The sequence below is a fragment of the Erpetoichthys calabaricus genome, chromosome 3 (assembly GCF_900747795.2).
Source record: "Erpetoichthys calabaricus chromosome 3, fErpCal1.3, whole genome shotgun sequence".
Classification (NCBI taxonomy): domain Eukaryota; kingdom Metazoa; phylum Chordata; class Cladistia; order Polypteriformes; family Polypteridae; genus Erpetoichthys; species Erpetoichthys calabaricus.
In genome coordinates, this window is record NC_041396.2 from 304,950,256 (window position 1) to 304,966,819 (window position 16,564).

At 45.9% G+C, this 16,564-nt stretch overlaps 1 protein-coding gene across 1 annotated transcript in view; it reads right to left on the minus strand.

Annotated features, from left to right (window-relative positions):
- Window positions 1-16,564, minus strand: part of tspan31 (tetraspanin 31) — a 98,323-nt gene that overhangs the window by 1,102 nt on the left and 80,657 nt on the right. The gene's annotated exons all lie outside the window — the stretch shown is intronic.

The window sequence follows — 16,564 nt, forward strand, 5'->3', positions numbered from 1 at the left end:
ACACAGGGCCTCGATTACAGAAAATTCCAGAAGTTGTTCTGAATCTGAATTCTTTATTGGCCAACTACACTACTGTGCCTTAGGAATGTCAATGCAACATAACAGGGATGATACGGAATACAAAAGATAAATAGAAGATGAAATATGAGGCAGCGTACAAGCGGAATTAAAGTGTCCAGGCAGTCCAGTGTGCAGGAATAGCGAGTAGAAGCTCAGACCTGATCAGTCAGATTAATGTCACTTGTTTAAGTTTGCCAGACAGGTGATGCCCTGGCGAGTCAGATCAGCGATAATCTTTTGTGCCCACCGCCCGCTCACCCTGCACTCGTATAGCAGTTCATTGTGCGGTCGCTTCCAGCCTATGATACATTCACTGGCTCAGATGATGCGTTGAAACTAAGTGGTCAGAAACCATAATTGGGTCACAGGAGGAGTTTAAAAAAAAAAAAAAAAAAAAAAAAGTACCATCTCTGACTAAATATAAATTGCAGTTGTGTTCAGAATAATTGCAGTGTGTTTAAAAAAAGTGAATCAAGCTGTAAATCCTTAAGTCATTTCTGCTAAAGGGGGCAATGCTGGCTTCTGAGGCCAATTAGATTATTACATCAATTTGATATTTACAGAGGTGTTCAGAACAGTGACGTGTGGCAAGGACTCCTTCAGAGTCAGAATTACAAATCTGTGCACCCCAAAGAGTCTCTTATAGACTATTCAGTTGGCACATTGACTACTGGTTATGTGTCATATCTCATCTCACTCTTTATACACACACACACAGGAGAGGTGCATATTTGGCTAAGAAGGAACATTATGTTTATAGCGGCGACAGAGAGCGCATTTGCTCCTCGCCCTCCATGTGTTGTAAAGTTGCCGTTGCAATTCCACAATTCAAACTCATTCAATACAAATGAAAGTACAGAGTGGTGTAAAAAAAAACAAAAAAAAAACGGATTTCACTTTTGACCTTAACTGAAATATTTAGTTGTTTTTAAAAGCTTAATGCTGATACTTTAATCAATTTTAATACAGACTGTTCAACAAAAGGATATCAAGACAAACAAAAGAATATTTAACTTAATGTCAAAATTTAGTTTTTAAATATTAGATTGTTTTTTTTTCTTAGTCTGATCATTTTTTATAAAATTGAAAAACGTTTATGGTCTTACCATTATTTGTAAATGACGTCCATGCGCCTATCCTACTCCTTGAAAATCTGTCACTTTCTTATAAAAGTCCTCCTTATTCTCCTTTAGTTTTAAAAATTTTAATCTTCCATTTTGGCAGTAAGTCAGAACAAAAATTAAAACTAAATGGCCCACTGCAGTGCACTTGACTTTCTGATGTCACTAACTTATCAGCGCCTCTGCGGAGAAGAACAGCAACAATGAGCACCTGTTGGGCTCACATGTGCCCCCTTCTGGGCGCCATGGTACTGTCAGCCTCACTCGCCTTGTGCCTTCTCCCTGCAGTTTTATGTCTGATCATCGAGATTAAATATGTCCCACACATTCATTAAAGATATTCACCAGACTGTGGAAGGTCAGGGTGTATAATAAACGGGTATGCAAACCTTATATTGGTGACAGACAGACAGGCATCGACCCAGCGTGTGAGGGAGAGCGCAGTCCGAGGGGAGGGGAGACTCCTTGCTGCCGCATGTCTCCGCTGTATTTGAACAGGAAATGCGCCAATTCAGCAATTTTGACTACAAAAATGATCGAAATTATTGGAATCATACACCTTTGTTATCATTATTGGTATTTTTACTTTTCATAATGACAGGGGAGGCTCACCTGCCTCCCCTGACCGCACACCCCTGGTTCAGAATATAATAGCAGTGTGTTTTTAAAAAAGTGAATCAAGCTCCACATCCTTATCAGAGCTTTTATTTCCATACATGCAAATGCGTCGGGTCCACTGCACATTCTATTACAACAAATCCAACCATGAAGAAAAATTGATCAAAAATGGAATATTAGGCTGTTCAAAATAATAGCAGTGTGGAGTTCAATTCGTGAGGTTCTCAATTATGGCCCTTATTTAAGGAAGGAAGGCAGCAGACGTCGCACATGCTAGTCAGAGTGCACTTCTCTCTGAAAGTCTGGGTAAGAGAGGTCACTCCAGACATTGTTCAAAAGAACAGCGTACTTTGATTAAAAAGTTGATTGTTGAGAAGAAAACCTGAAAAGTGCAGAAAATGAGCAGCTGCTCAGCTCAAATGATTACAAATGGCAACCAAAAAATTGAAAGACATGGAAGAAAACTGAAAACTACCATTGGAATGGATCAAAGAATAACCAAAATGACAAAGACTCGTCTGAAGTGACCTGTGAGTACCTGTGTGACAATCTGCCAAAGAACACACTAAAGAGAAATGGCACATCATTTTGTGGACTGTTCTTTTTAGGTTTTGGTGCAAACGACCCCCCAAAAATGAAATTCAAGCCACGGAACACTGAAGCATCATGATATGGGGATGTTTCTCATGCGGTGTGCTATCGGGCCTATTTATCATGGATCAGTTTGAAGACCTCAGAATACCTGAAGAGGAAATGCCCTCGAAATGGGGGCTTCAACAAGACCACGACCCCAAAACACACCAATAACCCAGCAACAGGATTGACGTTACGGAGCGGCCAGCCCAATCCCCGGACCTTAACTTGTGGGCTCATATCAAAAATGATGTTTCTGAGGCAAAACCAAGAACTGAGGAATGAAGTTGGTCAACTCCATGCCAACAGAGACGGGCAGCAGTTCTCAGAAACAACAAAATAGGAGTTCAGTGATGCAAAGGAAAGCAAAACCTTGAAACATTTTTCAGTTTATACAGCAAAATGATTTGAGTTTGTCAAGAAGAGTGCAGACACTTCTATTTGTTTCCCTTTTCTTCACTTTCTGTACAGGAATAACACAAATTTGATGAAGTTTTTCTTCATGTGTTGATTTGGAACAGAATGTGCAGTGTTCCAATGCATTTGCGTGTACAGAAAGAAAAGCAATGATGAGGACTCTGTGCTTTATTCACTTTTTTTAAACACACTGCCTACGGATTCAATGAAGCGTTTCTTTTAATGCTCGGTCTCCTATATAATAAAACAGTAAGGGCTGTGTGTCCAGTCCCACAGAGCAATCTGATTGGTCAGTTTAGGCTTTTGGTGAGGCGATGAAACAGGAAGTGAGAGGAGGAGGAGGAATAGTGGAGGAGGCACACTGAGGGAGTCGTCACCAAAAATGACAGGAGGAGAGAAAGGCACCTTGAAAATCTGAGCAGCCAGCTTTACACGGCCAAGAGAGGCTCAGACACACCCGAAAACAAGGAAAGGCGCTGAAGGAACACACGGGGCAAAAATATTTGCGATTGCAGGTCTTCAATAATAAATAATTTGGGGGAAAAAGCCACAGCGCCATCGCTATGGCATTTAAACCCAAACGTGAACGGGTTCGAGTCTTGAGGAGGAGTCTGCTGATGATGCGGGAGGGGAGTGCTGAAGCGCCCTTTGTCTTGTAGCAAATCTACGAGAGAAGTTGGAGGAATGAGAAATTGACGAGGCGGTGGGTTTTGTGTTGTGTGTTTATTAGATGTTGAGGCACAAACCCACCGTCTTTATTAAAAAAAAAAAAAACACCTCCATTTTACACGGGTGTGTCACTCCACTTGGGGTGATGTCCTTTGGCAAAAAAAAAAAACACCGTGCTGAAATGTCGTCACGGGCTGCCATAAATTGCCAAACAAGCACGAAACCACTGTGGGCGACGTCACTTTTAAAAGTAACTTGGCTACATTACACATTTTTGACTGCGACGGTCCAGGTTGGCTCCACACTCCTCGAGACGCTTCTAGGACTTGCCTGACCCCACAGCCATCAATGAAGAGGACACACCGTGTCACAAAAACAGCTAGGGGTTCAAATCAAATCCCCTCAGTGCAAAATATCCAAAATACTTATAAATAGTCCGGAATAAAAAAGCAAAAGTAAACAGGGTGGAGGTTAAGGAAAGGCCAAAGTCAAACGCTAAATGGTGCATTAAAATGAAGGGCAGGACCAACAGCCAGCGCCACGGCCCTGCCTCTCTAAACCTGACATTTCCTCGGCTTACCCCGCAGCACAGAGCGACGTCTCCACAACTGACACATCAACCGTTACATCCAGACTCGTGTCCCCTACTGGCAGACCCTCTGTGTTCTGCAGGGGCTTTGCTCCTATTTGTGCTGCCATTCCCTCATTGCCCACAGAAGTCTTCACGTGCGCCCACCTGGCACTTCAAAAGACGATGAACCACAGCGAGTGGCCAAAACGGTAACTGACGGACTGACAGACCACCAGCCTGCCCACTTTCATCTCTCTGTGACACTGCCCTTTCTTACCTTTAAATTTCTGACGTCTTGCATCATCCTGTTCTTATCATTCTCTTTTGTTTCTTCCCCATCCTCGTGCCTTAGCTTTTGGGGGGGGGGGGGGCAGTTGCAGCAGTCATGCCCCCCCCATAGCTAACGAGGGAATGGGTCAGTACTGCACATGTTGCATATCAATACTCCATTCCCCCGCACGCTACCTACACACCACCCAAGGGCTAAGATTTTTTTTTTTTGTCCCCCCCCACCCCAACATAACAGACAGCAGAGAAGAATTTTTAAAAAGCTCGGCAAGGTGAGGTGCATCAAGTGGAATGGCAGGAGTATCGGGGTGGCAAACCCGTGCCGAAGCAGTGGAGACGAGCGACTGACTGTTCAAAAACAAGAGGGCAGGGAGAGACGAGGAGGTCTGCGCTTCTGCACTTGCTGGGGCTCAACGCCTTATTTTTTTTTATTGAAGTTTAGCAGGCAAAGAAAATAAAAAAAAGATAGAAACGACTAACTACTGTACGCAGCTGAATGTGCAATTGTCCAATGTGCAGATCCGCTCTGCTGAACCTTAATAATAATAATAATTCATTACATTTATATAGCACTTTTCTCAGTACTCAAAGTGCTATCCACACTGGGAGGTACCGGAAAGTGAACCCACAATCTTCCACAGTCTCCTTACTGCAAAGCAGCAGCACTACCACTGCGCCACCTGTGAGGACAATGCACAGGGGGAAAAAGACCACCGGCTGGGGTTTGTTTCTGAAAATTTTTCCCAGTGGGGCATTTTATTCAGTGACGACCCCCCCCTCCTCCCCAAGGAGTCTACACAATTTCTGAGGGATTAATGGGAGCTGCTCCCCCAAGTTGGGTTGAGTGGGTTCAGTTTCGAGGAGGGTCTCGCTGCAGACCTCTGGGGCCGCACCAAAGTGAGCTCAGACCCCTTCAGTTTTTTAGACACTTTGTTAGCCTTAATAATTCATTACATTTATTTAGCGCTTTTCTCAGTACTCAAAGCGCTATCCACACAGGGAGGAACCGGGAAGCGAACCCACAATCTTCCACAGTCTCCTTACTGCAAAGCAGCAGCACTACTACTGCGTCAAGTACTATACAATACAATACAATTTATTATTGTAAAGCCCAAACTCACACAAGAAGTGCTGCAATGGGCTTTAACAGGCCCTGCCTCTTGACAGCCCCCCCAAGCCCCAGCCTTGACTCTCTAAGAAGACAAGGAACAACTCCCCCCTCCCCAAAAAAATGGAAGCAGCCTTGGGAAAGGCAGTTGAAAGAGAGACCCCTTTCCAGGTAGGTTGGGCATAGAGTGGGAGTCAATACAATGATATCACAAATGAATTGTATTGTATTGTACTGTACTGTACTCTGCTCTACTGGCAGCCACTTCATCATGGAGTCCCCATTAATTTTACTGAATCAGCCCGCAGTCTCTTTGTTATCTTTGACTTTCGCAGGTCATTACAAAGTTGTCCAAATCAGGTTTCTTCCATCTTAAAAATGTTGGGAAATTAAGGCGTTTTCTAAATAAGCGGAATACTGAGAAATTACTTCCTGCATTTATTTCTAGTAGGATTGACTACTGCAATGCGGTGTTCACTGGATGTTCAAACTGTTCTTCAGTCAGCTGCCAGTTAATCCAAAATGTTGCTGCAAGAACAACAAAATACGAACACATCACTCCAATCCTCACACTCGCTCCCGGTTAAGTTCAAAATCCTCCTTTTAACAGATGAAGCCTTAAATGGCCGAGGTCCGGCTTACTTATCTGAACTTATCATGACTTACAAACCTGAGCGCACATTAAGATCTCAAGGTGCCGGTCTGCTTAGGATCCCAAGGATTAATAAAATAACAGTGGGAGGTATTGTAATGCCGGCTGCCCGCTCACCGGTTATTTTTTGCCTCCACTCTGTCATGCCAAGGCATGGCAATGCACCATAAGGATTAATGGCTTGGACCTGAGACCCTGAGGTTGTGAGGTCAAATCTCACTACTGACACCTGTGTGACCCCGAGCAGGTCACTTCACTTGCCTCTGTGTTCCAACTGGAGAAACAAAACAAATGTTAACAATTGTATCTCAAATGCTGTAAGTCACCTTTTGTAGGGTTATATTAAAAGAGGGGCATTGGGGTTAAAGATGTGCGGGTTGTGAGGTCAAGTCCCATGCCTGACGCCTGTGTGACCCTGAGCTCCAATTCGAAGAACAATACAAAAGAAATGTAAACAATTGTCTCCTCAGATGTTGTAAATCGCTTTGGATAAATGTGTCGACCAAATCATAACGGCAGCCATGCTAAGATGGATTATAGGCCCTACAGCAGGTTTAAGGGCTGTAGTGGTTTAGGCTTTGGACTCCAAACCCTGAGGTTATGAGGTTCAAATCCCATTACTGACACCACTGTGTGACTCTGCGCAAGTCCCCTGGACCTGCCTGTGTGCTCCAATTGGAAAAACCAAAAAATAAATGGAACCAACCGTATTAGAAATGTTGCAAGTCCATCCATCGTCCAACCCGCTATATCCTAACTACAGGGTCACTGGGGTCTGCTGCAGCCAAAACCAGCCAACACAGGGCACAAGGCAGGAAACAAACCCCGGGCAGGGTGCCAGCCCACCGCAGATGTTGTAAGTCACCTTGGACAAAGGTGTCAGCCATTGTCAATCTACTGTTTTATATAGTGCCTTTCACCCCTATCTGTCTGCCTAGGCACTGTGGCTTAGCAGTTCTACAGCTTTGGACTTTGGGTTGTGAGGTCAAATCCAACTACTGACACCACTGTGTGACTCTGCGCAAGTCCCCTTGACCTGCCTGTGTGCTCCAATTGGAAAAACCAAAACAGAAATGAAACCAACCGTATTAGGAATGTTGTAAGTCACCTTGGATGAAGGCGTCAGCCAGGTAAGTAAAAGTAGATGGATGGCCGGTCGTAGTCTGGTGGATCCAGAGCTGTGTCAGGTTAGCTCGTCGCTCTGTTAACTATTTAAGGTTTTAGCCCCGTCTCGCTAACAGCCACACCTCCAGGTGCGTCGCACTAAACAAGCAAGCAGAGAAAACTGACATTTCCAGCAAACCTCCTGTAGGAGGCGACGGAGTGCACAGGAAAGGCCGTGTCACAAGCCTAACGAGGACGGAAAGGGCGTCCATCTGAGTGTCAGACTTGAAGTGTTAAAGCACCGGCATGAAAGGAAACGTCCGCTTCAAATTATTATTAAAGCAACGCGGTCCACTCGCATGTTTTGAACACAAATGGAGGTCATGTGTGAGCCCCCAGGGATGCTTACAGATATTTGTCATTTAAATGAAAGGCCTTCGGGAAAACAGGTGTTGGTGTAAAGTGGGAATGAACCCGTGCAAGAAACCCTTAACTGATCTTTATGGGATGGCACGACGGGCAAAGATACCAACTGGACAGAAATTGAGCCAAAACGAGAAAATAAAGAAGTCTGTGTGCCCTATCCAGTGGGCATCAAATGTTCAAGGGGGCAGAAAGCACAGTCCAGAAATGACCCCGTAAGAAACGCATTGGCTGGAGAGCGGACAGATTTTCAAAAGCAGAATTAGACGAGCCCTCCAAGGGCACATCCAGGAAGACCACCGGGGTAATCCATCTTTATTTAGGAAAAAACAGCTTCCTGTCACTCGGGTCTGAAATTGGGCTACCAGTTGTGACTAGGAAAGCAAAAGCCATAATGTGATGGGGGGGCACACTGATGGACGGCTGATCAACGCTGGCAAAGGAGAGAGGAGGGACAGCACAGGGCAGTTCACTAAGAGACGACTAAGTCCACTGGGCCAGTTAAAACGGCTCAGCAACGGCTTTGTTATCTCGCTGCTCTCTTGTGAGGAAGGTTTTGACAGGAGGGCATCAGAGCGCGGTGTGCCAACTGCACAGCAGCAGACTGGAGGCCATTACAGAGAGTCGCCAATACAGTGCAAAAGACCACTGGACTTCCTCTGCCCTCACGGGAGGAAGACCTGCTGCCTCCGCAGAGCCTGCACCATCTCAAGGGTACAACTCAGCCCGGCATCACCTTTTTTTTCTGTGCGTTCCCAGACCCTGAGGACTCGCACTAAAAGGCTCAAATCCAGTTAAACTCCAGTTCAGCTCAGAATCGTAGGTCGTCGGGTAAAGTATTTAACGTATACCTCACGTACATGTACTCTGGTGCATGGAATGGAATGGAGAAGACCCAGCATGACATGTCAGAGGCACAGGAGTGTAGAAGAGAGAGAAGGGCGTGTGTTTGAACTACAATGGTGGAACTGCACGGGGAAGTAGCAAAAGCAGACCAACGGGGAGAATACCAGGAGGGATTTGCGATACGAGAGGCGTGTGATCAAATGAAGAGAAGTGGAAATACACGGTACAGTGATTTGGGGGGTGTGTGGGGGGTTCCAGCTGGTAACTGGAAGGGTGCGGGTTCAAATCCCAGCAGTGCCAGAAGGAAAGCTACTCTGGTGGGCTTCTGAACAAGGCCCTTAACTTGCAGTTGCTCCAGGGGTGCTGTATGGATAGCTGAGCCTGTACTCGGACCCCCCAGTGCTTGTCTCTTTCTCCCTCTCCGTGCATCTTCTTAATGCAAGAAATTGTATATGGTAAACAGAATGAATTATATTTTTTTTTCTGGGGAGATCAACCTTCTCCAAAAGGTGGAGTGGTGGCTCTGAGGCTAGGGGTCTGCACTGGCCATCGGAAGGTTGCCGGTTCAAATCCCGTAAAATGCCAATAGGGACTCTGCTCTGTTAGATAGATAGATACTTTATTAATCCCGTTGGGCCCTTAACCTGCAATTGCTGAGTGCTTTGAGTAGTGAGAAAAGCGCTATATAAATGCAAAGAATTTATTATTATTAAAAGTGATGTTCCACATGGTGACCAGCAGGGGTCAGTGCTGGACCGCTGCTCTTTTTAACATCAGTGAATTCGGACCGTCTTCAGACCCCTGCACTTTCTCGCTTTACTGGGTTGTAGATTTCATAAATTTGACATTTTTGGCGGGCGGCACGGTGGCGCAGTGGGTAGCGCTGCTGCCTCGCAGTTGGGAGATCTGGGGGACCTGGGTTCGCTTCCCGGGTCCTCCCTGCGTGGAGTTTGCATGTTCTCCCCGTGTCTGCGTGGGTTTCCTCCGGGCGCTCCGGTTTCCTCCCACAGTCCAAAGACATGCAGGTTAGGTGGATTGGCAATTCTAAATTGGCCCTACTGTGTGCTTGGTGTGTGGGTGTGTTTGTGTGTGGCCTGCGGTGGGCTGGCACCCTGCCCGGGATTGTTTCCTGCCTTGTGCCCTGTGTTGGCTGGGATTGGATCCAGCGGACCCACGTGACCCTGTGTTCGGATTCAGCGGGTTGGAAAATGGATGGATGGATGGACATTTTTGGCCCGTCAACCAACCCTCAGTAACCCATAATGACAAAGTGAAAATGTTTTGCAACTTTAAAAAGCACAAACTGAAACCTCTCATTCCTACACGTGTTCAGACCCTTCATTCTGTACTTTGTAGAAGACCCTCCCTCTGGCAGCGATTCCACCTTTGAGTCTTTTTTTTGGCGAATCTCTACAAGCTTTGCACCCCTGCGTTTCGGCAGTTTATCCCCTTTCTTCCTGGCAGATCCTCTCAAGTGCCGTTGGACTGGATGGGAAGCGTCTTCGGCCCTCTTCTGGTCACACTTTGGGCTGGGCCACTCGAGGACACTTTGTCCCAAAGCAACTGCACTCTATGCTTCGGGTCACTGAGATGGCATGCACTCTGAAGCAGGTCCTCTTCAAGGACCACCCTGTGTTTGGCTGCATTGATCCTTTGCGCAATTCTTTCCAGACCCCCTGCTACCCATTAACATGGCACGGCCCCCGTCAGGCAGGTCTCCTCCAGGCGTAGTGGTTGCAGTCCCATCTCTCGTCTCGTCGTCTTCTCAGTCTACTTGGCAAATGCCTACTCAAGAGCGGCTCCTGTCTGGCCCACCTTACCATAAAAGTGTGGGGTTCTTGGGAGCGCCGATGATGGGGTCGTCCTTCCGGCAGCTTCTCCCATCTTAGCAGAGGACATCTGAAGCTTTGGGTTCTCGCTCACCAACTTGTCCGGGGTCTACCTTGCCCAATTACTCAATTTGGCTGGTTGACTCTAAGACTCTTCTCGAGGTCACAGTGCTCCTGGGGACCCTCAAAGCTTTTGAATTATTATTACTATTTTTTTTTTTAGATACCCTCACCCTAAATCTCTGCCTCACCTAATTTTAATCGTGGAGGTCATTTCTTGGTGTTTATCCCGACAGGCGGTGTGAATCATTGGCACACCCGGGCCTTTCTAAACGACGTCCAGTCGACTCGGCTTGTCGAGTTCTAGAAACATCTCGAGGAGAATTAAAAGCAAACAGGGGGCACTTGAGCGCCTGAGAATATTTGGGGGGGGTCCACAGCAAAGGGGGACCGAGTGATTTCAGTTTTGGGGTTTGAATAAAATGGCCGACCTTTTATCAAAACATGTTGTCACTTTGTCATTACGGGTTATTAAGGGGTAGAGCAATGGGCAAAAATGTCAAAGTTGTCCTTTTAAAATAAAATCTTCAACTCTATTAGGTGTGCAGAAAGTCAAGGGGGGGCTGAAGACGTTCAAATTCAGTGCTTTTACAGTTCAGTGCGTACGTTTAGTAAAAGACAGTAAACTTTATTACATTTGTTCATACAGAGTTATGATTTATTTGATAAACTGATAAAAACACTGCATTGTGATTTTCACTCCCCACCTTACATTTACTAACGTTCAAATTTCTGTCGCACCTGCATGTGCTTCAAATTTTGCCGCCTGTCCGTCAGCTGCCCTGTACACCAGGTTATCGATTGTATTCTTGTCAAATCGTTTAGAGATGGTACCCTCCCTCATGTCACGTTTACCCCCACAAAGAGTCAAAGAACGTAACATTTTTTTCAACAACAGAAAATGTTATTAACGTGTAACATGAATAAAGTAGGAAAGGCCTGTCGAGTGTCACCGCGTCACGGGACCAACACCAACACACAGCCCCCCTGCGTGCGGCACAGTCGCTCTTTCTTGGCACACATTGCTTATTTTTTTTTTTTTCTGTTGCTGGCACATGAGAGGGTAGAATGTCCATGCCAGACCAGCACGATGGACGCACCCTTTGTGTTATCGTAGGCGACCACAGTGCCAGGCTAAGTAACTGAAAACATTGACAAACACAGCTTAGGGGGGCTAACATCTCTCTCGTCATTCTACTTGACGGCAATCATTTTGCTCTTTTATGAAATGCAGCTTACTAACACCACAGCAGGCAGGCACATCACGGCGGTTTGATCACCCAGTGCCCTGGCATACAGCAGCTTCACCTCCTCAACACCATCGCTGGATTCTAAACTAACCGTTTAATGTCACTTTACTCTAAACCTGCCGTTACGACTCGTCACTGACACGCCGCTGTGCTCCGCTTCAGGGCACTGCCACGCTAACTGTGATTGTGAAAAACATGCAGCAGTAGTCACCAAGTTTTGATAGAATGACGTTACTTCAACCACTAGACAGAGAAGAATGCTGTCCACACACAGACACAGTACACAGACCCTGGAGAGCGGACATCACAAGGCTCCCCAAGTGAGACTCGGGATACATCCATTAATATATGGGAAGAGTGAAGAGGAACAGGCCTGGTGATCTGCTCGGGGAACACAGTTAGACAATACGGTGTGTGCGAGCCATATGAGTTAGAGATGGTGGTTTGATGTGTAATCTGACCACCTTATCAAATATTAGATTCTCTCTAAAGATCTGAAGCCATTCATTATGATATCTGTCTATCTATATATACATACACATACACATCTGGAAAGATGGATAGATATGAAAGGCACTATATGATAGATACTGTGGTGGGCTGGCACCCTGCCCGGGGTTTGTTTCCTGCCTTGAGCCCTATGTTGGCTGGGATTGGCTCCAGCAGACCCCCGTGACCCTGTAGTTAGGATATAGCGGGTTGGATACTGGATGGATATATAATAGATATGAAAGGCACTATATAATATAGATATGAAAGGCACTTTATAAGATACATAGATATGAAAGGCACTATATGATAGATAGATCGATATGAAAGGCACTATATGATAGATATGAAAGGCGCTATATAAGAGATATGAAAGGCACTATATGATAGATATGAAAGGCACTTTATAATAGATATGAAAGGCACTATATAAGAGATATGAAAGGCACTTTATAATAGATAGATATGAAAGGCGCTATATAATAGATAGATACCTAGATAGATAGATTCTGCACATGAGAATGGGGTCAAATACATTCAAACATCACAACAATCTGGATCATTAAGCTGAACTAAGCTCACCAGTCCTGTCCACTTCATTCTTCTAAAGTAACATCAAGTTGAGTGCGGAGGGTCCCTAAAGTCCTCCTGTCCACCACACCATCTGGTGACTTCTTCCAAGTGTCCGTGCTTCTGTTTCCTAATGTTTTTGTGACATTCACCCTTCTCAAGTTTACAGCTGTGTCCCCGTGTTCTTGATGACTTCATTTTAAAGTCACCGTCTGATCCACTACACTAATTCCCTTCCTCATTTTAAATACTTCAGTCAGGTCTCCTCCTCATCTCTGTAAAGGCTCAGCTCTTTTAATCTTTCCTCGTAACTGTAGCCCCTCAATCAGCCTCGTACCTCTTCTCTGGACTTTCTCCAGTGCTGCTGTGTCTTTATGGAGTCATAAACTGACCACACCAGTGTGTTATAAAACTTGAGCAGAACCTCCTGTGACTTGTACTCCACACATCAAGGCGCTATATAACCTGACATTGTTAGCCTTCTTAATGGCTTCTGAACACTGCCTGGTGGTCGATAGCTTAGAGTCCACTACGACTCCTAAATCCTTCTCATAAGGTGGTCTTTTTATTTTCAGACCCCCCATTGTGTATTCACACCTCCCATTTTTCCTTCCTATGTGTCTTTACATTTACTGACATTAAATTTCATCTGCCCAAGCCTGTCTGCTGTCCCAGTCCCTCCGTGATGATGTAACAGATTCTTGATGATCTTCCAGTCCACCTATCTTGGTATCATCTGCCAACTTCACCAGCTTGTTCCTTATATTCTTATCTAAAACATTGTTACCGGCAATGTATGAAAAGCAGGTGTTGTATAGAATGCCAAAAATTGGACGTCAAAGTATGAAATGATTTAATACTTCACAAATTTCCTAAGCATTGTATGCAATGCCAAAAGACAAACCAGCAAAGTAGGAAAATACTCCCATTAATGACGTTTCTAATGTCACGTGACTTTCAACGCTCACCTAAGACGGAGAATTCCCCATTTGCATTTCATTCTTTGTTCGAAGTGACGACATTCGCTATTTTGACTTTGTTCAGCAAGGACTCTAGTCTAGCCCATACTGTGCTGTATGAAAATGGAAGAGCAAGATGTAGTGTCCGAGAAGGAATCACGGCGTGTTGACATGCAATGACGATTCTACGATGAACTGTCTAAAGTGCGAGCCAATGCTGCAAAAAAAAACAGTGCTCTCCTAACTGAAACTACTTACCAGAAGTTAGCGAGTGATGTGAAAAAGGCCAAGATGACTACTAAGAAGGAACCACAGGACTACCGGCTGCTGAATCGCTATGATGTGATGTTAGTGGAAACTGATTCATCCTGTTAAAGAAGGCGTTAGTGCTCTCCAGCAGTTCGACATCACGGACTCCGAGTTATTTAACGCACTTCATGGCGCTCATTTGGCCACGGATGACGTGACAGAATGTTGAAAGAACTTTCACCCAAATACAAGAACGTTACTCGTCGTGATATTGAAGTGTACATTCACCTTTGTGAGCCGTGCCAGAAAAAACAAAAAGGTATTAAAAGGTGCTGTTGTGAAGCCTGTGCTTCTTTCTGAATTGAATTCCCATCGTCAGGTCGATGTCATTGATTTTCAGTCCCAACCTGACAGGGAATACAAATTGATAATGGTGTGCCAAGATCATCTCACGAATTCAGTGGTTCTCAAGGTTCTGACTTCTCTCACAGGTGGCGCGGTGGTAGCGCCACTGCTTTGCAATAAGGAGATTGTGGGTTGGCATCCCGGGTCCTCCCTGTGTGGAGTGGTGAGAAAAGCGCCACATAAATGTAAAGAATTATTAATGAGAATGGAAGAAGTTGCCTACAACCTGGTGACATATTCTTGTAGCCTGGGGCTCCATCCATTCTACAGTCTGACAACGGCAGGGAATTTGAGAACAACGTGCTGAGCAGCTTGAAGGAGTATTGAAGGCCTTTTCAAGTTTGCTATGTTTGCTGGCGGTGATCAGCATGAGCTCAAGCACGTGCAGAAGGAATTCCGCATCAAGCTCAGGGCGGCAAAGGAGCAGTACAGGAGAAAGCTGGAGCAGAAGTTGCAGAATAACAGCATGAAGAAAGTGTGGAATGGGATGAAGATCATCTCTGGCTGCAGCTCGAAGCGGGGTGCCACCATCGAGGGAGACGTGGAGAGAGCACACCAGATGAACAACTTCTTTAACAGGCTTGACCACCCTAATCCACTCTCACCTTGGAGTACTGCACCCTCCACACATCCTTCTGCTGATACCAGCATAGGAGAGACATCCCCACCCATAATTACAACAGCGCAAGTGAGCAGAGAGCTGAGGAGAGTTCATGCCAGCAAAGCAGCAGGTCCAGATGGAGTATCGCCATGACTGCTGAAGGCCTGTGCACCGGAGCTGGGGAGTCCTCTACAGAGCATCTTCAACCTGAGCCTGGAACAGGGGAGAGTCCCGAGGCTTTGGAAAACATCTTGTATCACCCCAGTCCCAAAGGTATCATGTCCTAGTGAGCTGAATGACTTCCGGCCTGTCGCTCTAACATCACATGTGATTAAGACCATGGAGAGGCTGCTGCTTCACCAATGGAGGCCACAGGTTCAACACGCCCTTGACCCTCTGCAGTTTGCATATCAGGAGAAGGTGGGAGCGGAGGATGCCATCATCTACATGCAACACCGATCCCTCTCTCACTTGGACAGAGGCAGTGGTGCAGTAAGAATTATGTTTCTGGACTTCTCTAGCGCCTTCAACACCATCCAACCTCTGCTCCTTAGGGACAAGCTGACAGAGATAGGATTAGATTCATACCTGGTGTCATGGATCATGGACTATCTTACAGACAGACCTCAGTATGTGCGTCTTGGGAACTGCAGGTCTGACATTGTGGTCAGCAGCACAGGAGCGCCACAGCGGACTGTACTTTCACCGGTCCTGTTCAGCCTATATACATCAGACTTCCAATACAACTCAGGAGTCCTGCCATGTGCAAAAGTTCACTGACGACTCTGCTATCGTGGGCTGCATCAGGAGTGGGCAGGAGGAGGAGTATAGGGACATCATCAATGACTTTGTTAAATGGTGCGACTCAAACCACCTACAACTGAACACCAGCAAAACCAAGGAGCTGGTGATGGATTTAGGAGGCCCAGACCCCTCATGGACCCCGTGATCATCAGTGGTGACTGTGTGCAGATGGTGCAGACCTATAAATACCTGGGAGTGCAGCTGGATGATAAATTAGACTGGACTGCCAATACTGATGATCTGTGCAAGAGAGGACAGAGCCGACTATACTTCCTGAGAAGGCTGGCGTCCTTCAACATCTGCAATAAGATGCTGCAGATGTTCTATCAGACAGTTGTGGTGAGCGCCCTCTTCTACGCGGTGGTGTGCTGGAGAGGCAGCATAAAGAAGAGGGACGCCTCACGCCTGGACAGACTGGTGAGGAAGGCAGGCTCTATTGTAGGTATGGAGCTGGACAGTTTGACATCCGTGGCAGAGCGACGGGCGCTGAGCAGACTCCTGTCAATCATGGAGAATCCACTGCATCCACTAAACAGGATCATCTCCAGACAGAAGAGCAGCTTCAGCGACAGACTGCTGTCACCGTCCTGCTCCACTGACAGACTGAGGAGATCGTTCCTCCACCACACTATGCGACTCTTCAATTCCACTCAGGGGGGTAAACGTTAACATTATATAAAGTTACTGTCTGTTATACCTGCATTGTTATCACTCTTTAATTTAATATTGTTATTGTCAGTATGCTGCTGCTGGAGTATGGGAATTTAACAAAGTATCTATCTATCTATATTATATAGTGCCTTTCACACCTATCTATCTATCTAAGGCCTTTTCACGT